General features: G+C 41.0%; 1 long non-coding RNA gene across 1 annotated transcript; it reads right to left on the bottom strand.

Annotated features, from left to right (window-relative positions):
* Nucleotides 1–21,937: 21,937 nt before the first annotated feature.
* LOC146867795 (uncharacterized) lies at nt 21,938–22,882 on the bottom strand. Its single transcript, XR_014966141.1, has 3 exons — nt 22,813–22,882; nt 22,640–22,725; nt 21,938–22,213 (listed from the first exon to the last, which is right to left on the bottom strand). It is a non-coding gene; the product is annotated as an uncharacterized LOC146867795 (long non-coding RNA).
* Between the last annotated feature and the right edge of the window lie 1,393 nt (nt 22,883–24,275).

Genomic DNA, 24,275 nt, shown 5'->3' with positions numbered 1-24,275 from the left:
GAAGGCCAGACGATAAGATAAAATCAGAAGAGAATAGTGTGAACCAACAGCTAGTTGAGACAGGGATTAGGAAAACCAGACAGGGATTAGTGTACCCGGCCATTCTCTAACACCAGCTTTTGTAAACAGAGGCACAAGGTTATTTCGACACACTATTGCAGGAAAAGCAGAAAAAGACTTCGATCGTCGTGCTGCCTGAGTGAGGGCAACACAAAATGGCGGCGGAGCACAAAATGGCGGGTCGATACGATCACGATCGAAAATCGAAGTTCCTCACTACTAGCAGTGGGCTCACGGAGTTGCTCTATGTGGAATTCCACAGCGTTACATAACAAGCTCTGTTGAATTCCGCAGAGTTCCGCTCTGCCCTAGCTGTGCAACACAACTTCCACCAGTCGGTTGATGTGCGCACATTCTGACCCCCCATTAACAAGCTGCCAAAATCTTCTTCAAGACTGCAGCTGCGACCCTAACCTGTAGGAGTGCTCACCCCGCACTGTGTAGTTCCTGAAAGGGATGATGGTGTCGTTATCCTGCAGGATGTCATTGTTGTTCTAGCCATTAAGGGATAGTACTTGTGTTGGGCCGGGCATTGAGGTGGTTTTACTTTCACAATATCTGAGCTCTGTATGCGTGGAGGTGCCGTCACTGGGGTCTGGCTGCTGCTACTTCACCTCAGCTCCCTTGCTGCCACCCACTTTCCCCCTCCCGCCCGTCTCTGATGTCACCCAGAGCAGGATCCTGGTTACGTGGCTGGGAGGTCCCTCGCCATTGGCAACCAGCTAAATCACATCGCCTGGCTGCTTACAGCTATGGCGTGTTAAACACATGAGCAGCTCTAGCTGAGTGACAGCACATTATGCACACAATGGCAGTGACAAGCAATCGGAAAGCAAACTCACGTTGAGGCTAGAGAACAGTACGAGGAGGGTTTTGACGTCTTTATGGCCCAACAAACCTTCTGATCAGTTATAAAAACTGGTCTGCTCAACTTGAGACTCAGGGAAGATAGCTTAACGGGATGGAGAGTGTCATATCTGCATGCTGCCCAAAAGTGAAACAGCAAGGCGTCCCACTGCATTGTGATAGGGTGCTCCCAAAGGCCTCTGGCCTCCTCTGCCCTCAGGATAGTGCTTTCTGCATTGCCCTTGCAATTTCTAATTTTTGCCACACTGCCAGCAATTCGGATGTTACTTCAGCGGGATCTGCCTTCCGCATCTGTGAGAAATTGAATCCTAACAGCTAGTTTAGCTAATAGCGTTTGAGCATCTACAGATTGTGGCTGAATATCATTAACAGTATTTTCTGTTTGAGCCACTTGGTCACTAAGCTTCCTATTGTCGTCCCTGAGTCGGGCTAAGGTCAATGGCTACAGCACTGATTTTCTGTTTCAGAAATGTCCTGGAGTGTTCAACTGAAGTGAGGATACTGTCCAGCTTTTAGGAAGCAGCCGATGAGGTGAGTGATGAGCTCAAGGTTGCCTTTTTGCCAGACCCTCGCCCCCCCCAGGTATCTGTGATGCTGATATAGATCTGAGCTTCCCCATGATGACCTGAGCAGTGCAGGCAGTTAGATGCTGGAGGAAGGTGAGTCCAGTCCCACTTACAGACAGCACCATGTTCAACAGAGCCTCATCTGCAGCATGAGCAGACAGGACACCAGGGAAATATTTCCTGAGTTTTTTTAAAGGGGAGCAGTCTGTTCCTCTTAGGGTTAAATAGCTGGACAAATGCTAGATGGCCGCAGTGAGTGGTCACTCCAAAACAGTCTCTGCACCTTGTGCCATTCCACGGATCACTGACTAAATATCGAAGGTCAAAATATGGACCTACAAAAATATCGGAACAAAAATATCGATGTCAAGAATATCGACATCCTATCTACAACATGGTAAGTACAAAAATATCGATAATTAAATATCGATGTCAAAAATATCGTTAGTAAAAAATATCGTTTTTTTTTGTTTAAAAATATATGTAAAATAAACCAAATAATACTTATAAATAAAATAAACATAATTAAATATATTTTATAATATTTAAAATTAATAATTAATATATGTAATTTAATAAAACATTAATTAAACAGATACATATAATATATAATGTATATACTTACTTAATAATTAGTTTTAATAATTATTTTAGTAACGTACAAATTATTAAATGTTTGTAAAAATTACCAATACATCTATACACATAAAACAATTACATTAATAAATATTAAATAATTACATATAGCAAATAAAAATAAATACATTTAATTTTGATATTTTTTATTATTAATGATATATTACATTAGCTAAAATAATACAAAACATATTAAATATCAGAGAGAATAAAACTACTAGTCCAACTCCAACAAAAACAACAGTAAGGAAAATGTTGGATAGCGTAGGGCTAAAAATTACTATTTCCACTACAAGGAGTGTAACAGTAGGGAAAGTGTTGGATAGCGTAGGGGTAAAAATAACTATTCCAACTCCAGAGAGTGCAACAGTAGGGAAAGCGTTGGACAGCGCAGGGGTAAAAATTACTATTCCAACTCCAAAGAGTGCAACAGTAGGGAAAGCGTTGGATAGCGTAGGGGTAAAAATTACTATTCCAACTCCAGAGAGTGCAACAGTAGGGAAAGTGCTGGATAGCGTAAGGGAAAAAATAACTATTCCAACTCCAGAGAGTGCAACAGTAGGGAAAGCGCTGGATAGCTTAGGAGTAAAAATTACTATTCCCACTCCAGTGAGTGCAACAGTAGGGAAAGCATTGCATAGCGTAGGGGTAAAAATTACTATTCCCACTCCAGAGAGTGCAACAGTAGGGAAAGCGCTAGATAGCGCAGGGGTACAAATTACTATTCCCACTCCAGTAAGTGAAACAGTAGGGAAAGCGCTGGATAGCGTAGGGGTAAAAATTACTATTCCAACTCCAGAGAGTGCAACAGTAGGGAAAGCGCTGGATAGCGTAGGGGTAAAAATTACTATTCCCACTCCAGATAGTAAAACAGTTGGGAAAGCACTGGATAGCATAGGGGTTCTATGAACATAATAACCAATTAAATAATTTGTTATTAAAAAATAGCATATTAATAATTAATTTACAAAATAATTATTATTAAATACCAATAATTTAAACTAAATATTTAAATAATTAACATTAAATTACATCCCACACTATTCCCCCTTTAACACACAACACACTACACATACAAAAAACACAATAAATGTAACTATCAATGTATCTGTTATTTACAATTAATAATACATTCTTTATAATTAATATAGGTATTAATTTACTAGTTAATACATACTAACTACCAAATTACAATGAATCACCAATTAATTATTAATTAACAATACATTAATTAGCAATAACAACAAATAAAATGAAAAAATAAATTATTTATATTTACTATATTTAACTAACTAATAACAATTAATTACCAATTAATAATTAATTAACAATTAATTAATAATAAATACAAATAAAAAAACAATATCATTAATTATTTTAATTTAATTACATCCCACCCTATTCCCCTATAAACCCACAACCCAATACACATAAAAATTCACATAATTAATTTAATTATCAATTAATCACTTAATAAAAATAAATCACCAATTAATTATTAATTAACAATTAATTAATTAACAATGACAATAAATACATATTAATAATAAAGTAATTATAACTAATATAATTAACCAATTAATAAAATTAATTTACAATTAATAATTAATTAACAATTAATTAATCATAAATACCAATTAAACAATACATATTAATTCATTAATTATAATTAAATTACTTCCCACCCTATTCCCCTATAAACCCACAACCCGCTCTGATACTAAAACGCTAAATTTACTTTAAAATAATTATTAATCTCTAAACATTTATTTTTAAATGTATTAAAATACATTACAATAATCTTTAACATACAAATAAAATACATATTAAAATACATGACACTACAAAAATATCGATATTATTGACATCGATATTTTTGCTTACGATATTACTTACATCAATATTAATTACTTCGATATTATTTACTTCGATATTACTTACCTTGGGGTCGATATTCTGTCGATCGATATTCTTGACTTCGATATTCTGTCCCTACGATATTAAAAACTCGATATTATTGTAGGTCGATATCAAAAACTCGATATTTTGACTGACCACCATGCTCTGTCAGTGCAGACCAAACCACAGATCTTACCTGCTCTGCCAATGTCTGTCAGTACGGGCACTCCAGGTATCCACACAGCCTCGGAATTCTGTCCCAGGCAGCGTTGGCATTACCTCGCCTCTGCTGCTTTGCTCAGTGGTCACCATAGCTCGCCCCTAGTCAGGAGACCAGGGTGGGGGCCCCTGGTATTACTTCCCTAGCCAGCCTTGTAATTAATCCTACATTTCCAGCCAGTGTATATCTGGCTGAGGTCCACCAGTGGTCTTCCCCAGAGTCCCTCTAGATCCAAAGTCATTGGGGGGGTCAGAAGCAGTCATGAGCCACAAAGTTACTACAGCAAAGGGGAGCTGCCCGACTGTGGGCGGGGAGAATGCACCCGATCCCACTCTCATCGACAAAACAGGTCCCTCCCAGTGCAAACAGACGCAGCAGCTCCAGCACTGGGCACCAGATTCCAGACATCCTCCCCAGGGGCAGCCGCTACCACTGGTTTTACTGTGGGGCAGGGCCAGGTAGAGAACCAGTGCCCCTCACCTCAGTTGGGAACCAGTCACCCTCTGTCGCTGGCCTAGCGGCCCTCAACAGACCGCAGCCTTCTCCTGGTGGGCCTCCAGGACACAGATCAACCCCAGCGGCAATCTGTCTCCTCAGGAGCCAACAGCCACAGCCCAAGGCAGAGTAGATTAGTAGATAGGGGTGGGCTAGCTGCCAGTACTAGTAAACTCTGCTACACTATGCTGGAGGTAGAGTTTTTTGCCAAACTCTATGCTTCAAGTGGAGCATGGAGTGGAAAAACTTTGCAAGCTCCACCAGCAGAGCGGGGTTCACCACCCACCCCTACTTTCTACTGCAGCTATGGATTTCATCCTGGTCTTTTGCTTTGGCATAAAGAAACAAGAGTACAGAGAGCCACAAAACAAGTAGCAAATAATATGCCAGAACAAAATACCTCTTCATAGTCTTCGATGTGGAAACTTCTTTTAATATTTTTCAATAATGGTGTGGAATGTACACAGCCGCAGCTGATACTTTTCACCCAAAACGGGGCTTCCTCGGGGCTGCCAATATGACATAAAATTCCATTAAAGACCAAGGTGCCGATTAGGATCCTGGAGAAACCGGGTACGAACTGTCGGACGGAGGCTTTTCTCCGTCCGACTCGTACCCGGTTGTAAAACTTTACAAACATGCAAGTACGATTCGCACGGAAACACCATTTCCGTACGAGTCGTACAAAACACCGACCGACGAAAATATACATACGAATGTGATCCGGGAATGCTCCGACGTGACGTCGGGACGCTTTTAGGCAGCGTTTCACAACCCAGGAAGTACGAATCGAACCGACAGCAGTCCGGACGGCAATATTTTTACGGCACCCAAAAAGTGCCGGAAAAGCGAAGTACGCCGCGAAACGACCAGATTAGGGGGCCGGGTACGCGCCGTACCCCCCCCCCAGACCCCGTGAGTACGCGCCGAACCCCCGTGTATGTACACCCGTGTACGCACGAGTCGTACCCCCGTGTATGTACACCCGTGTATGTACGAGTCGTACCCCCGTGTATGTACACCTGTGTACGTACGAGTCGAACCCCCACCCGTGTATGTACACCCGTGTATTTACGAGTCGAACCCCCACCCGTGTATGTACACTCGTGTACGTACGAGTCGAACCCCCCGTGTATGTACACCCGTGTACGGACGAGTCGAACCCCCCCGTGTATGTACACCCGTGTACATACGAGTCAAACCCCCACCCGTGTATGTACAGTGCGTACCCCCAGCGCGAAGCGCTGGGGGTACGCACCGTACATACACGGGTGGAGGTACGACTCGTACGTACACGGGTGTACATACACGGGGGTACGACTCGTACGTACACAGGTGTACATACACGGGGGGTTCGACTCGTACGTACACGGGTGTACATACACGGGGGTACGACTCGTACGTACACGGGTGTACATACACGGGGGTTCGACTCGTACGTACACGGGTGGGGGTTTGGCGCGTACATACGGGGGCTGGGGGGGTGTTCGGCGCGTATGTGGGCACATGTCTCCATGGTTGCTATGGGAGTTCGGTGCGGACGGTGTTTTTTACATACGCTTGTAACATCGGACGCACGGGATGGATTGTACTTGCGCGGTCGGACTTCACTTTTCACATTTGTACGGTAAATCGTCCGGGGACGTGTCGGACACATTTTCCGACCCGAGGACGTGTGGGGAATTATTCCCAATGCGATTTGTATGGAATTTTTCCCATGCGAATCGTACTTGGCAGTTTGTACGGCACTTGTACGATTCGTACGGTAAAAAGACCGGATACGAGTCGTACAGGGAAATTTTTTCCAGGATCCTAATCGGCACCTCAATATACACAACACAAACAACATATAACAATGAACATTCATTAAAAACCGTAACTTGATTATTTCATACTCAATAATCATAAAATGACTTAAAACACAATTCAATGAGAGGTCCTTCATATTATACACAATTCTATATATCTATACAGATGACCAAACAGGACTGTGATTTTAAAGACACATGCCTGAAATTCTATTAAGATTCAACATCGAAGGACCAAAAAACGTGCATGAGAAGAGCAAGAAAGACAGTATAAACTGAACAAAAGGAAGAAGTATACGTGTCAGTGCTACGTACTACCCCAAGATGTGTAAAGACTAAAAGACAAGAATTACAAAGCCCACAGTATCATTCCACCAACATTCATGTTGTGTCAGTGTATCACCACAGAGAGAGAATAACCACTCTCTTACCTATTACACAAATAGCATGATAGAACACAGACTGGTTTCTGTTCTTCTATCCATCTTTTGCTTTGGCACCTTCTGTTACATCCACCATTCCAGCAGCTCATGATCTAGTAGATCACATACATTACATACAGAAAACAGCTCAAGTCAATTTAGAGAAGGCCAAGAGGAATGTGGATCTCCATCTCCACCCCAGTCCTGTTTATTCTATTGGGGATATGGCGTGGTTATCCACACACAATATTGGAATGAAGGGTACACGAAAATTCAAGCCACGTTTTATTGGCCCGTTCAAGATCATTAAGCTAATCAATCCTGTCGCCATGAAGTTGGAACTGCCTCCCACCCTAAAAATACATCCAGTATTTCATGTCTCATTGTTGAAGACTGGGGTGGTTGGAACTCAGTGTCCGCTCAAACGGCCATCCGTGTTGGTGGATGACAAACCAGAATATGAAGCATCTTTTCACTTCAGGAGGGTTAGATGGAGGTTGCAATACCTGGTGCATTCAAAGGGGTATGGGCCTGAGAATCGTACATGGGTACCAGCTGGTCATCTCCAGGCCCCTCGCTTGCTATGACGTTTTCACAGGCGATACCCTCGCAAACCTAGCCTTTTCAGGGGGATGTACTGTCGGCTCCCAGCCGGGCCTGTAGCAGGGGCTGAGCATTGCCAGAATAAAGCCAGCCTTCCAGGGAGAACCATCGCTTTGCATTCTAGTTGACGCGCGTGTGATTCTTGCACCTCCACTTACTTACCTTTTTTGCTTTCAGGTTTACATAGTCACTTGTCGACGTCTCCTGTGGGTCTGCAGTTCGCAGGTTCTCTTTGATCTTGCTAGGCGTCCTCCTTCACTTCTTCTCCGCTCTGGATCCCGTGTCTGGAACTATCTCCAAAACAGAAAGGAGAAGACCATTTAAAGAATCAGAAATCTACAAAGGTGGTAATGCACTTTGCACTCAGACATTTTTTATCTATTAGTCATATGCATATACTTATCTGATGTGTTCTTCTGGCTATTGGATATCCTATTCTTTCATTGCATTTTCATTCTGGTGATATAAGAGAAAGAGAAGATATTGTTTAGTATACAGTTTCTGCTTTATTAAGAAACATATACTTAAAAGGACAAAAAGGGCCTTACATCTTTTTGTGTTGGTTTTTGTTTTGTTGCTAGAGAGAAAATACAAGAAGTCAGTGTATACACTATTGGATGTACTGCAATTTTGGGCCTTACTTTATTGCTGATTACAGAAAGCTTTTAGATATGTTTGTAATTTCCTGATTTTCTATATAACACAATAGTAAACTGTTTAACTCCTCAAACGTATGCTCTCTCTTTCTGTTTCACAGATTGTATACCACTCCTGTATATGCAGCCACTTACTTAAGTCATGGAAGAGGGGATTGTTACAGGTATCACTACAGCGTTATATAGATTTATAAATCCCTGTTAGCTCTGTTGTATAATTACTGTAGGCTCAGCACATACACTGAAGTCCCTTTTCTCTTCTTTGTATGCAGGAGACACATAGAGACTTACTAGGCACCACATATCTCCCTGCGCTGACTCCGTGGGACCAAGGGGCATATTATCAACGGGCAGTATCGCTGCTTTAGCGGCACTCTTATATGCCCCTATATTGGCCTTTACCATTAAAGGACACTATGTGATAGACGGTTCATAGGATAAAATGGGCTGGCACCCAGGTAAACCCGAGGTTGGCAGCTCCATTGTGGTCCCACATATCATGTTTGGTTTCAAAAATGTGCCTTCTCACCCCTGACATGAATCTCTTGCCAAGGGCGATGTGGCATGCACCAAGGTGGCTACCCTAGAGGTTGTCCACCTGGTTGCCCCAGATTATCTGTGCTCTGGCTGGCAGACCGCGCTTGCAACCACCAAGACAGGTTAATGACCTGCTGTGATAGCCTGAAGCACCCTCAGACTCCCCTAGACTAGTGACACTAGTCCCCTGTAAACTACAGGTAAAATAATGCTCCAGATCCAAAGAATCGCTTGCCATCGAGCCCTCAGTGGGATCGCCAAAATTCAGATGCTCTAGTGCATTGTGGGAATGTAGTCCTGCCTTCCGCGAAGTTACAGGCAGCTAGGGCATTACCCAGGACCTACAGATGTCCAGACAAGGCTTGTTGGTCGCCAGTCCAGCAACCAACTCCTGCACTCGACGCTGCACCAAGAGAGAACTCCATCTGACCTTCGACCAACGTCAGCAACCACTGTGTTGTTGTTTTTTTGCATCTTGTTCTCCGCAGCATTGTGTAAGCGGTAAATGCAGCTCTCTTGCGACCCCCGTTCAGCACCAGAGACAGCCAGGACAACTCTGCACACAGACTTGACGGGTCAGGTAAAATTTAATTGACTGTTATGGCCTAGTCCTGGCACCTGCATCACCTTTACCCTGCTAGGTACCACACAACTTGACCTGCAAGTGACTGATTGTCACTTGTGGTTTTTCCCATTGACCGCAATGTTAAAGTTTCACTCTACTATTTTGCACTGACTTTATATTGCTTCTAAAATCTATAACTCCTGTTATATGTATGCTATTCCATTTGTTTTGATGCCTAAATTAAGATACAAATACACTCTATTTTTATAAATTGGATTTGGATTTCTCTCAAGTTGTGTCAAGTACTTATCGTCCATGCTGTACTCTGAAATGCTTAAAACATATTCCTCTAGTAAAGCCTGACTGTTCTTTGCCACACAACCAAGACTGAGCTAAGGACTTATTAGTGTGAATCCAAGGACCATTTATGGAGTCTGTGAGCGTATTGCATGGGAGGACCAGCCATCATCACCACATAGTACTCCACTTTCCTACATTCAACATTACTGCTATTAAACATGCAGTTGTCCAATTCTAAGGTTAATCTTTTCTTAACTACAACCTTCAAGATTTCCTTTAAGTTATTTCAATTTTCTTTTTGATCTCTTCTGAGTCACTGCTCTTCTTAATCTATCGAAATACTCTTTCATAAGACAATGGAACACAGTCCAAGCATGCAAGTACAAACGTCATACACCAGTTTTGGACCAGCCGCTCTGGAATATTAAACACTGTCAAGTACTTTTTATTCCCCATGCAACATCACTTGATGATATGTGCTGGCTTAATCCAGTGTGGAAAACAGCATTGCACTTGCCAGAATTTACATCATCTTATGGAAATGTGGCAGGGGATGTTGGTCCACCAAATCTCTTCATTGAGACAGCACAAGTTGATGCACAGGGAAGATCACCAGAACACTTCAGTAAGATCACAACTGGAGAAACCCAAAGAGAGGATTCTATGGGTTCAATAATTTGCATGTTGGATAAGTCTCATAAACTTTCAACTTTTTCCTAAATGTGGGTGGCACGTTCCCAACATTACTCCTTACTGGAAAAAACCCTTGTTAAATAAAACGCAGTGCTTGATGCCCTTATATCTTTCTAACATCTCTTCAGAAAATGAGCTAAACTCCTTTTAAAGAGCTTGCACATAGTTGGTCCCTCCATTCTCCAACCCAATTTTCCCAAGATTATCTACTGGTGGATTCACCCTTGAGCTGGTCGCGTTTTGTTCCCCTTTCGGAAGGTGCAAATTATTATTATTATTATTATTATAATTATTATTATTATTTTAATAGTTCACACACTGGGACATTCCTTTTATTTGTTTCGTTTACGTTTTCCCATAGGCAATATTTACTATGTGCTTAGACATGTATGGTTGATTCCACAGCAAGTTTTTTCTCACCTGAGTAGCAGTCTGCATTGCACTGCACTATAGTGGAACTACAACACGCTTCTAGGTGCTGGGCCCGTCCAGTCGCTATGGTGTAAAATAGACTAAGCCCACCTCTGTAAGATGTTGGCATGTATATTTATGCACCACACCCTGTGGTATTCTGCATCTCCCATCTTTCGCTGATTGCCTTGCAATGTTCTAGTGCTGAAATCAAAATGGTGTCCAGTTGCAACCGTTAATAGTTGCATCACTTGCGCTGCATCAAATAAACTGACACTGCTTTTTCTTGTAGGTTATGGATTCTGACGTTATGGCACAATTCCACACAAGCGCAAAACCTTCTGCTGTTCCTATGGTCCATCTTTTTTTTGTTTTCTATAACACATTCTGTAGACTTTTTTGTGGTCACGATCCTCAGTTTAAGGTTATAGCACAACAAGGTTTCCACGTGCTCTCTTTCCAGCTCCTGAAAGGAAAAACTGCTAACAGGGTACCTACCTCACCCCTAGGTACGATAACTGAAACTCTTGCAAATGTACAAATACACACTCTACATTCTACATTCTCACTCTCGAGCTCACAGCATACTGAGTAGGTACGCAACCAGCATCAAGGAAGTACCCAGAAAATTAAAATGATCCCACTTTGAACCAAAGCTCTGACGGCACCAAGCAAGTGAAGCAAGTGAGCCCGAACCTCCCTAGAAGAGCTCCCGTGTGTCTTCCATCCAAACATCTATTTATTCACCCTTTCACCCTTCCATTCACCAGTTGATATCCACCATTTCACCTGTACATTCTGCCGTCCATTCATTTTTTCACCCATTATTTAATCTTTACACAATTCCATACATTCATTGGTCTTTCCATCCATCCGTTCACACATCCACCATCTATGCATGCCATCATCCACACATCTATCCACCCATACATCTATCATATGACTTACCCATCGATCAATACAGCCTTTCATCCAACATTTGATCCTTTTGTCCCTCATCCATTCATCCTCTCAGATTCCAATTTACTTTGCCGTCCTTTCACCAGGCCATCCCCCATTTATCGAGCATTTCATATTTTGATGTACTCTTCCAAACCTTTCACTCAGCCATCAATACTTTCAGATTTCCAGTTACTCTGTTATCCTCTTACCCATATATCGATCCATTCACTCATATTTCCATTTACTCTGTCATCCTTCCTCCCATCCATGCCTCCATTGATCCATTCATACTCTTAGATTTCCATTTACTCTGCCATCCTTTCCTCTCATCCACCCATCCTTTTATCCACTCGTCCTTTTACCCATCCATCCTTCCTTCCGCTCATCCACTCATCCATTTATCCGTTTACCCACTTTTCCATCCATCCTTTTAACCATCCATCTTTTTACCCACTCATGCATCCACTATCCATCCTTCTTTCCCTTTTCTATCAACCTATCCTTTTTTCTTTTTAGCATTAATTATAGGCATATATCTGCCAAGTTGCAGATAAAAGAGGCCCATAAAGAACCACATCCCCGCTGTAGCTCCTAGACTGGCGTTGGGGGGAGGTTGGTTTCACTACGATCCTGACCACCATCCTCCAGATGAATTCTTAGATGGGATTAAGCTAGGCCCTGCATCCAAGCTCCACTGAGCAGAGCTGAAGGCTATGCACAGTGGTAAGTGGGGGATGGACATAATGGTGGTGGCACTCCCCCCTCACGCTAAAGGTTCTTTTAACAGTGAAATTCAATGAAGAAAAACACATTCAAAACGTTATGTTTCATCTACTGTAAACACTAGCATTAAGGTGACAAAAACTCAAAGTTTCTCTGTAAAATCATAGTTAAAGTAACGTTATGGTTAAATAAACAATACTTAAAAACTAGGGGCGTGCTAAATTTACGTAATATGCTATTACCAGGGACATCTTAAGGATTTGCGGACCCTGGGCCAAACTTATTTTGGGGGCACCTGTCCAGAACAGTGCTGAATTTATTATTCAATGTCAGACCTTTCTTGCCCTCTGGGCACAGGCACACTGGTCCAAATTCTAAATGTGTTTACATATAATATTCAGGCATAGTGTAGTAATAATATTGGAAATAATCTTTGTGACCCCCTCACATTTCTCATATGTGAGGTCCCGTTTTGATCTGAAAGATATTGAATGAAACATAAACGCAACATTTCTCTGTAAAATGTCCGTAATAGACAACACACATCAACCACATTGAAAATAAATTAAAGTAAAACGGTATTTAAAACAATCTGTTTAAGCATGATTCAAGGTCACCAGGGCAAGACTATGAAGAACAGAGCTGGTTCTATTAGCTCCCAGCCTCCCCATCCCAACCCCCCCCCCCGCTAAAAAAAAGGCTGGGGGCCTGGGCCAGATCCCACTTTGCTCATGCCTTAAAAACTGCTCTGGCTTTCACGTAATTATGCAAAACGTTTGGGGGGGTTAATAGGGGTGGGCGGAATTTGCGAAATTCACTTTCGCAAATTATCGCAAAAATGTTAAAAATCTCCGCAAACACGCGGAAATATTGCGAAGATGCGGAAGTTTTTTTCCCGCCCGTTCGCGGTATTTTCTGCGTGGTCGCGGCTCGCCAACTTACCCAACTTACTCGCGGGCGTGGCCATCTTGCTTTCACTTGTCTCGTGGTGCATGATCGCGAGAAGAAAGACGTGATCACGCGACGAATGGCGTTACTGCGGGCGCGAACTGTCGCGAGACAGCGCAAAAGGCTACCAACAATCCAACATCTCGTGGAGAATGCGACCGGATCGGGTAAACTTGTCGGCGAACGCAGGGATTCAGGTAAGGCGATCGCGCGCACGCTAGAATGTATTATTTTACAGCGCGAGCAAGCAAAATATTTCCGGTAAAATGCGGATTGCGGAAATTTTGACATTTTCGTGCTCTCCGCGGAACGCGAAAATGTCAAATTATCGCAATTTCCGCGAGCGGAACAGAATTTTAGCCCAGGCCTAGGGGTTAACTGAAACTACGCGAAATCACACGGAATTGCCTTTCGTGGTAAAAAACACAAAAAGTGCAAAAACAACAACCGATTGCGTTCTGGCAATTCGCATTATTTCGAGCGTTCACGTTAAAGATTTGCCTTGAATGGTGCATAGTTACTGCACGTGGTATAATTTCTGGAATTTTTACTAACAAACATAACGTGAAATTACATGAATGACACCTGTACAGGTAAAACTTCTCTTGGGACTACTAAAAACCCTAAAATTCCCCGGTTATGGCGTGCAGCAATTATCATAACTTGTGCCCTGCCACGAAAACCATTGCTTGCCACGTAATAGACTATTCTTCCTCTCGTAATATTTATATCTCGTAATATTCATACCAATAAACAACTGGGCTCCATAGCCAAAACAAGATATTATACTGTATCCAGAGAGATGCCATAATAATGTCATTGGCAAGATGATCTTTAATGTTGCGGTGATGTGATTGATTAAATTTGTCATGGCTTCTGTCATATTATATATTTATATTTTATGTTTGAGTGCTTTAATTGCACAAAATGCAGTGATATGATAACCCATATTTCACAGAAAACTGTGGAATTGTAGAAATATTTCATATCTCCTTGTGAAATATCTGTCATCATCATAATGAGAGCCCAAATAAATAGAACATTAACATGGTCACGGCGACTAGTATTGTGTGTTAGGTTTCTCTAAATTATGCAGCAAAATTGTCATGGTCTGCTCGACATGCATTGGACGAATCAACTTCGTGCTTATTTTTTCAACTACATTGATCTCAATCTGTACATACCGTTGTAAAAAGCCTAGAATGGCATACAGTTGGTATTTGAAGTGTTGAATAAAGATTACGGATTGAATTTCACTGTCTCCGTTGTGATGAAGCATATAAAGGCAACGTAATAATGGATGGCGAAAATATGAGAGTAGAGGTCTATCATGGAATACCCGGATTATTTGGATACTTTTTGGGGGACCAGTTCCCGATTTCCGCAGTGCGTCAGTGATGAGCACAAAATGAGTGCTTTGTTTTGTATACAACTTTCTAAAACTGGCAGTTTCCGAATTGTGATTTACAATCTGACTTTACCATAAAGGGGGCTTTTAAATAAAAATTTATTTGTGCACAAACTTGACATCCCGATCTGTTCCCAATCAAAAGTTACCACTTATTAAATGCAAAAAGGTAACCCAAGGTTAACCAATGGGAGAGACAGGCTTTGCAATTGTGAAAAACATTTATAGCAGTTTTTCACTACTAGGGCATGTAAAACTTAAACAGACATGCCCTATATTTTAGATTCAATGCCATCTGCCCTGTGGGCTGTTTAGAAAATATTTTTTAAAGGATAGTTTAGGCCTGGCAAAAGGTTTATTTTGATAAGTCAAATTGACAGTTTTAGAATTGCACTACAGCTTACAATGGCAGGTTTGAAACATGTTTTAAAGAGCTTCTTTAAAGTGGCTGGCACATTGAGTGCTGAAGGCCCAATAGTAGCATTTAATTTACAGGCCCTTGGTACATGTAGTACCATATACTAGGGACTTATAGGTAAATTAAATATGTCAATTTGATGTAAGCCATTTGTACCATGTTTTAAGGAGAGAGCACAAGCACTTTAGCAGTAGTTAGCAGAGTCTGAATGAAAACAAAAACAGGATTCAGAAATCTGAAGGGGTGAAGCCAAAACATTTTGGGGAAGACCATACCAAGGATGACAGACTGAACATGTGTCCCCATCAGGTAAAAGTAGGGAGAACTACCCACCTTCATAGGAGTTCTTATCACTAAGGCGTATCAGCATTGGAGTGGTCAATCCCAGGACAGTGTTCCACCGTAAAGTCAATTGCCTGCAGGGAGATGAACCACCTCAACAGTTTGGAAGTCTTACCCTTCAACTGACTAAGTCCCCTGAAGGGCCTGTGGTCTGTTTGAACCTGGAAGTGAGTCCCAAACATGTATGGTCTTCAGTGCACAGACCCAAGCAAAAGCTTCCCCCTCAATTGCACTCCACTTCTGTTCCCTGGGGAATAACCTCCTACTGATGAAGACTACCGGTTTGTCTATGCCCTCTTCATTTACCTGTGAGATCACAGCCCCTTGTCATGGTCTGTTTTGTCTGCCTGCACTATAAATTCTTTGGAGAAGTTAGGGAACTTGAGTACAGGCGTTGTACACATGGCCTCCGTCTGGTTGTCAAAGGCTTTTTGGCAGGCCTCTGTCCATATCACTTTCTTGGACTGGCTTAGAAGTCAGCTCATTCAAGAGAGCAACAATGATGCCATATTACTTAGTAAACTTCCTGTAAATCTCCATTATGAGAAGGGGTGTGGTAACATTCAGAAATATCGGAGGGAAAAACCCCACGTACATCAAGCACTTTCGACTTTTCAAACTAGTTATGATTTGCGAGATGTTTGGGGGGTGAAACATCCAATAGATCCTGGCTATACATACTACTCAAATCCCCATAAAAACATTTCTAGGCTTCATTATTTTCTGGTGTCATCTTGTTTGATCCCAAATGTAGACATTAAAAAATTACCCAAACTATTTTCAGATCACAATCCTTTAATTATGGATTTGATACTCTCAAAGTTAGATCATCCACAAGTAAAATGGACATTTGATAGATCACTATTACTTAATGATGTTTATATTGAATATATCAAGAAATGGGTTATAGAATACTATGCGATTAACCAATATAGTTCTTCACAAAATGTAGTTTGGGATAGTTTTAAAGCTAGTCTTCGCAGGGAAACTATCAGTTTTGTTGGAAAAACTAGAAAACAAGAAAAGAAGGAAATTAACATGCTTAGAATCAAACTAGGGGAACTTGAAAAAGAATATACAGAAGTAGTCAAACAGAATCAAGATGATGAAGAAACAGTATTACGCCAAAGGATAGCAATTATTAAAATTGAAATAAATAATCACTATACTAGAAAGGGGGCAGCTATTTATCAAGCACATAAATCTGAGGGGTATGAATATGGTGAGACCATTGGTAAAGTTCTTGCTCTAAAAACCAAGCAGAAGATAGCCAGGAATAACATCATGGAAATTAAGGGATGTGATGGTGTAGTATATACAGAAAATAAGAACATTATTAAAGTTTTTGAGAAATTTTATGAAGATCTATATCAACAGGGTAACATTGATCCCATGTCGGCTAATGACACTGAACGTATCTTTGGTAATCAACGAAGGCTCAGTGAAGAAATGCGACAAGAACTAGACAAGGATATAACTAAGGAAGAGGTTCTCTCCGCCATGCAATCTATGGCTCTATGTAAGGCAGCAGGACCATATAGCATCCCATTGGAGCTATATAAGATAATTCAAGCAGAAATAGCTCCTATATTGCTAGATCTATTTCTGGGGATACAATATAATGGGATACCGCCCGAGTCTTGGCAAAGAGCGGATATTGTGGTTTTCTTAAAAAAGGGGAAACCGGCTGATAATCCTGCTTCATATAGACCTATATCCCTTATGAACACTGATACAAAATTGTATTCCAAACTTTTAGCCACCAGATTAGGGAGGATCATAGCTGATCTTGTCTCCCCTTGGCAACACAGTTTTATACCAACAAGATGTACAACAGACCATATTCGACGTGTTATAGCCTTATTAGATATTACAGAGACAACTGGAGAGAAGATGGCTATGATCCTCCTGGACGCGGAGAAGGCGTTCGACCGGGTGGCATGGCAATATCTATGGACAACAATGATACAGAGAGGCTTTGGGCCTGGTATTTTAACAGCTATACAAGCAATGTACTATGGGAAATATGCTAGACTAAACATAATGGGGCAAGAATCAATCTCAATAAAGATTGCAAGGGGGATGAGACAGGGGTGCCCCTGCTCTCCAATACTGTTTGCTCTATATATTGACATCTTCATAGAGCAAATTCTTCAAGATCAGACTATTATCCCGGTTAAGTGTAACGCCCATGAGACAAAAATACTTGCTTATGCCGATGACCTGGCAATAGTAACAGGGGACCCAGAGAAAACAATCGAACAAATCCAGAAACTGGCTGATGAATACGGCCGGAAATCAGGATATCTGCTAAACGCAGGGAAAACTCAGATTCTATGTAATACCAAAACTCTGTGCAGTGATCCTCGAAGATCCACCTAGGTAACTTATGTAGGTATTAAGATCACAAACAATATAGAAACTATATGGAAGATAAATATAATGCCAATAATTAGTAAGATAAGTGAAGATCTTCAACGACTAGATAGACTACACTTGTCACTCATAGGGCGATGTAATATTTTTAAAATGATTATGTTTCCTAAAATTCTATATATGTTTAGATTTATTCCTGTGGAAATCGAGGATTATTTTCTAAAAAAGATAGATAGCATTTTTAGCAACTTTGCCAGAAAATATTCCAAAATCCGACGATCTTTTAAATTTTTAACATTGCCACATGATCGAGGAGGATGGTCAGCTCCTAATATTAGGTATTATTATTATGCATGTTTTTTACAACAGATGCCTTTTCTAATTTTGCCAGGTACAGGAAATAGACAACGCAATACAGCCGTGAATCTTCCCACAATATATGAACTAGCCATGGGAATCAGCGCTCAAGGGGTGCTTCTCCGACAAATCGAGCCAAGCTATTATAAAAAAACGAAATTTAAGATCATGATAACAATTTGGAAACTTTGGAAAAAGATGACGGCCCTTATGAACATCCCTATATATAATAGATATACACCACTATGGCGATCCTCCCTTTTTCCTTCCTCAATGTATGATAACTTAGCTATCCACTGGGAGGAGAAAGGAATTCTGAGGGTGGGAGACCTCTATTCGATTGAACAAAGATTATCGTTTTTTGAGCTTCAGCAGAAATATGATATATCGGATATAACATATTTTAAATTCAGACAGTTAACGAGTTATCTGAATAAAATAAAGGAAAAGGGACTCTCTCTGCAAAGAAATGCTTTAATAGAAGTTATCTCACAGTCTCAGACTAGAATTAAAAACGTATATAAAATTTTAATAGATACACTTCCGGATGATTTGGAGGTGGTAGTAACCAAATGGGCCTTGAAAACAGGAGATCGGGATACTGATATATATTGCTCCCTGACTTTATCTAATGTGATATTTCTTGCTACAAATTTAAAAGTCCAACATTATTATACAATATATGATCTTTATTTTACTCCGGAGAAATTACATCGTTGGGGGAAAAGGGAGGACGATAAATGTCTCAGGTGTGATCAAGGACCTGCAGATACAATCCACATGTTTTATAGCTGTGTGAAATTAGATCTACTAATAAAACAAATAGAAACGTTCTTGACATCAGCTGTAGAGAACCCTATTAAAATATCTATAACATTAATGCAACAGCAAATTTGTCTTTATTGCTGTTGCCGTAATAAGACTTCTCATTGCTACCTATTGGAAAGATCCAGATCCTCCTCGATTTCAAGCATGGATTAATCGATTGTTGGCTATATATCATCTAGAGAAGTCTTTATATAAATGCAAAGGTCGAGGCGCTCGCAAACGAGGTAGAGAAATCTGGGCACCGCTGGAAAAATTGATTATTAGACAAACCAGGGGATAAGAGAAATAAGTGGTAAAGGTCTCTAGATCACGAGATTGGCTGGTAGTGATGTATGTAGAAATGTTATTCTTCAGACTTGGCTATCAATGTTTGTCTATATATCTCTCTTTTTCTTTTTTTTTCGGTTTATGTCTCTATAATGTGAGTACACATGAAAAATGGAGCCATAAGCTCTTGCCCAAATCGATGTTCAAGGCGAATTTATGGATGAAATAGTATGAATTCTCATTTTGTATATTCTCTCCAAATAATAAAAAAATTTTTTTTTTTAAAAAGTAAACTTTCTGTCAAATCCAGTGATGCCTATAAAGGTCCTCATCTCATTCCAAGGTTTGGGGGGTTGCCCAGGCCAGGATAGTGTTGATTATGGCTTGGAAGGGTGCACCTTGCCCCTGCCTACCGGGTGTCTCAGATACACCACAGATCCCAGCCCTATCTGGCACTTGCTAGCCTTAATAGGCCAATCTGCTGCAAGACCTGAAGCGTTAACTGGATGAAAAACTGGTGGTCCTCCCAGCTGGAAGTGAAGACTGTAGTGTCATCCGGGTAGGTGGCACTGAAAGCCTTTATCCCAGCCAGGACTCATCATCATCATCATAATAACTTTATTCGGTCATTTGTGAAGAAACAATCAAGGTTTACAAAGAATAAAACATAAATATATCTACAATTAAAATAGTATTAAACCATTGCAATCGCAAATACAAATGACATCTTGAATCATTTTAAGAACATAAATACATGTACCAACAATCTAATCATGCTAGGGGAGGGGCACAATGCAGTCACCAAGCATATGGAAACGAAACCATGTAAGTCAGCTAAGAATGTAAGATACATATATATCATGAAAGGATAGGTAAAACAAGTTTTAAAATAGTGTCATGATTAGCAAAGACATTTTTTACGAATCAACCAAAAAGATAACAGAAAACGACTAAGAGAAAACACAATTGGCCCAGAAGTGTCTGTTTTTAAAATTCTAAATGCAAACTGGTACTTCCTAATACTCATGCTGAGGCATATAGGTCTAATCCATCTCCTGCGTACCTGCCTATACTTGGGGCAAACAAACAGAATATGTTCTTCCGTTTCAGCAGCTACGCAGCATGCCGGGCACGTTTCTATAGTTAGGCCCTTCGCTTCTTTCCCCGGAAATTTCAACAACAGATTACCATACCTAAACCTGATGTACAAGCTTTTAGCAAGAGGGGGCGAGATCAGGTGAAGGAACGGTTCAAATAGGGAGCAAGATTTTATGATTAGGAAGTTTGAAGTTAACTGGCCGCTAGTTGGGTTGTTCATATAGTGCTCGCTCACCACCTTCCAGTAAGTAGCTTTGAGAGACAAAATGTCATGACTGGTAGCCCTTTCTGGATACTCCCATAGACCCATTAGGTTCAATAACTTGCACCATTTAGCGATGTGCTTAAACCAGGGGAGTTGTTTAGCTCCATTAAGTGCCAGTACCTCCCGTAAAGAGTTACGATATTCAATTAATTGGGGAGTAGTCCATAGATGCAACCAATAGGTTAAGGGTTTAAGGGCAGCCAGATCACCAGTTCGTTTTAACCCAAGATCACAAAAAAGTGGAATAAGTGGTGTTGTGACAGGTAGTACAATCAAAGCCCTGGCAAAGTTGTTCTCACAAGTCGTTAACTGATTTACAGGAGTGAACCCCCAGCTCTCCGCTCCATACAGTGCTCCATTTTGGGCCTTTGCACGGTATATTTCTAGGGCCGGGGAGAGGGGTTGAGTGTAAGATTTTTTTAGAAATATTAAAACAGATTTCGATCTCTGACATAATGTTAGGAGACTCTTCCGCAGCTGGTATTCCCAACTAAGTGACTAATTTATGCCAATGCCCAAGTAATCAAAATCTTTTACTTGATCCAGGGGTTCACATTTGATCTTAACCTGTCATATGCCACCCCTTGATTTACCGAGCGCCATAAATTTAGTTTTCATAGTATTCAGTTCATGCCTCCTCTCCTTGCAGAAGCTCAAGAATGTATTCAATAAAACTTGTAAACCCATAGGAGTAGTGGATATTAATAATAAATCATCGGCGAATAGCAAAATGGGTACTTTTCCATTATTCAATGAAGGGGCGTCATTTTTACAATCCAATAGACAACTCACCACATCGTTAATATACAGAGAGAACAATGTGGGGGCGAGGACACACCCCTGGCACACCCCACGATCAATAGGAATCCGCTCCGTCAGTTCCCCATTTACCCCCCACCTAACTTGGGCATAATTATCCTTATGCAATCTAGCAAGCACAGTCACCAAGTCAGCCGGGGCACCTTGATCAAGCATATTCTTCCACAGTAGATTACGTGATACCAAATCAAATGCAGCTGCAGGTCCACGAAAGCCACATAAAGCCGCTGTTTCCTGAGTAGCACGTAGTTCCATGCTAACAGAGAAAATCTAAAAGCTTGGTCGCACGTGCTAATTTTTGCGCGGAAACCAGCTTGGGCTGGGGACAGTATCATCTTTTCATCCATCCAGTCCTGAAGCTTAACTAAAACTTCTTATATCAAAGAAATAGCAGCCGAGTTATAGACCACTGCACTGCCTAGACAAGTCACAGTAACGTATTAGGAATATTGCCCACCTCAAATGGTCAGCTGCTATATGACCATGGAATAATGAATTTAGAAAAAAGGGGTATGAGAGGCAATGGATTAGGATACGTAAAATAAAGTATATACAACAATAATAATGCAGTCAAACAGTGAACCCACATCGTTGCTTGTGTTTTTCGAGTTGTGCTTTATTCGTGTTGGTGGTAAAATTCGAATACAGCCAACGCGTTTCGCCCAAACATGGGCTTCTTCAGGGCTGTAATTTTATACAATAAGGCTTGTTAAGTTACATAAAAAAGTTTTATAGGTAAATAACATAAGTTTTAAATTAACAAAGGGTGAGAATAGAGTGAGAAAGAAGAAGGTCAAAAATAGTGAGGGAAAAAAGGTAAATGGGCACTTCGTAAGAGAGAGGAAGATTAAGAAGAAAGGGAAGAAAAGGCGAGCATGAAAGAGAGGGGGCAGGAGGAAAAGTAAGATGAGTATGGTGGGGTCGACGAAAAAGTCAAGATTACAGAAAGAGTGAATGTGGACCGCCAAAATTACAGAAAAAGTGAGTGTAAACCGCGCAGGCCCGGAAGAAAGGAACCACGAGTGTGCGAAAAAAAGGGGTGAGAGTTTGGTGGTCAAAGGTGTCCCAAGTCAACCGTGGTAAGGCTACTAAAAAGTAAAGAGGTCTTACCAAAGTAAGCGTAAAGCAAATCAATTCGGAGTGAGAGAGAGTACGTCCGATCTGTACCGTCGCTCGGGATGTATAAGGTAAAGAACCTAAAGCAATATGAGAGAAGGTATGAGTTTCAGGACTACAGTATGTATAATCCTTAATCACTGACAAGGACTAAAGTCGATACTGACCTTGCATGAAAATGGTTTAAGAGTATGTCCCAGGTATCAAAGAGCAAGCAATAAGATAAGAATGCCTCTTATGGGTGAGTCCCTGCGTTCCTGTTTAATTGAAAAATAAGAGGCTTTAATAATATGAAAAAATGAGAAAAATTGTAACAAATACGAGCTACAGTAAAAGTCCGAAAATAGAAGCTGACATAATCTGTTCAAGTTCCTAGACCTAATGTTGAAGACTAAGATTCACGTGTGACTTAAACTAGCATGTACATTGGTCAAAGGAAAATTTACAATATGCGTGAACTAAACCTAGGTCAAGTGAGATCGCCACAATCTAGTGATCATAAGACTGCGCTAAGGGGCGCTGTTCAATAGTTGGAAAAAATATATACACGTATCCTGGAAATTGCGTTGGCGTATTTCTGCATTAAAACATTACGTTTCGTAATAGTAATACAAAAAGGTTCCAACATTCAGGGCCATATGTAGGTAGCCTAACATTTACCACTTCATAAATACCGAATTTTACCGATTCGGTATTTATGAAGTGGTAAATGCTATGTAGGTAATCCATCGGTAATATTTACCGATTCGGAATGGGTCGGTAATTTAGAATCTGTATTTACCGATTCGGTAATGGTAACTGGCTTCCCATTGATTTCTATGGGCCAGGAGGCCCATGGGAATCAATGGGAAGCCAGTTACCATTACCGAATCGGTAAATACCGTTTCGGTAATGGGGGAGCACAATCAAGGGTGGCAGGGTGTCACAGTGACACCCTGTTGCACCCCTGATTCCTGCATGTGTGCACATGTGGCACACATACATGCCCTAAGGGCACGTATGTCTGCCACATTGCACACTTCAAAGTGCAAAGAAATGCTTTTTTACAGCTATTCGTCATTTACCACCAACTTTTAGTTGGTGGTAAATAACGAATCCCCACAACAACCACACACTCCCCCTACATATCATTTCAGGATTCGGTATTTACCGAATCGGTAAAATTACCGATTCGGTAATTTTACCGATTCGGTAAATTACCGAATCCTGAAATGTGACCCCTACATACCAAAAGCCTGAATACCGGTCGGTAACGGGATATTTACCGAAAATCGGCCGTTACCGACCGGTATTGGGCTTCCTACATATAGCCCTAAGTATCTTAAAATGTCAATCCTTATAATAGGCAGAAGGCTATGCTGACTGGTTTCAGGTGGTGGGCAGTAGCCCGTCAGCGGATAAAAATGAATAAACAGTCAGTGTCAGAAACCTGGGTATCGGTATAGTTAATGACGAAAAATCCTCGACTCAGTAACTGCAAGAACGCAGTTGTGAACAGATAAACCTTACTAGTATCAAGTCGTAGCAGTCCGTATTTGAAGAGTCTCAGCGACGGTATCTCCAGGTCGCGGTCAGTGTGTTAGATGAAAGAAAAGCGTGCGCTGTTCTTGAAGGAGACGCCAAAAGTACT

Source organism: Triturus cristatus, chromosome 1_2 (genome assembly GCF_964204655.1).
Source record: "Triturus cristatus chromosome 1_2, aTriCri1.1, whole genome shotgun sequence".
In the NCBI taxonomy this organism is placed as follows: Eukaryota; Metazoa; Chordata; class Amphibia; order Caudata; family Salamandridae; genus Triturus; species Triturus cristatus.
Note: the sequence above shows the minus strand (reverse complement) of the source record. Positions and strands in the feature narration are given on the sequence as shown.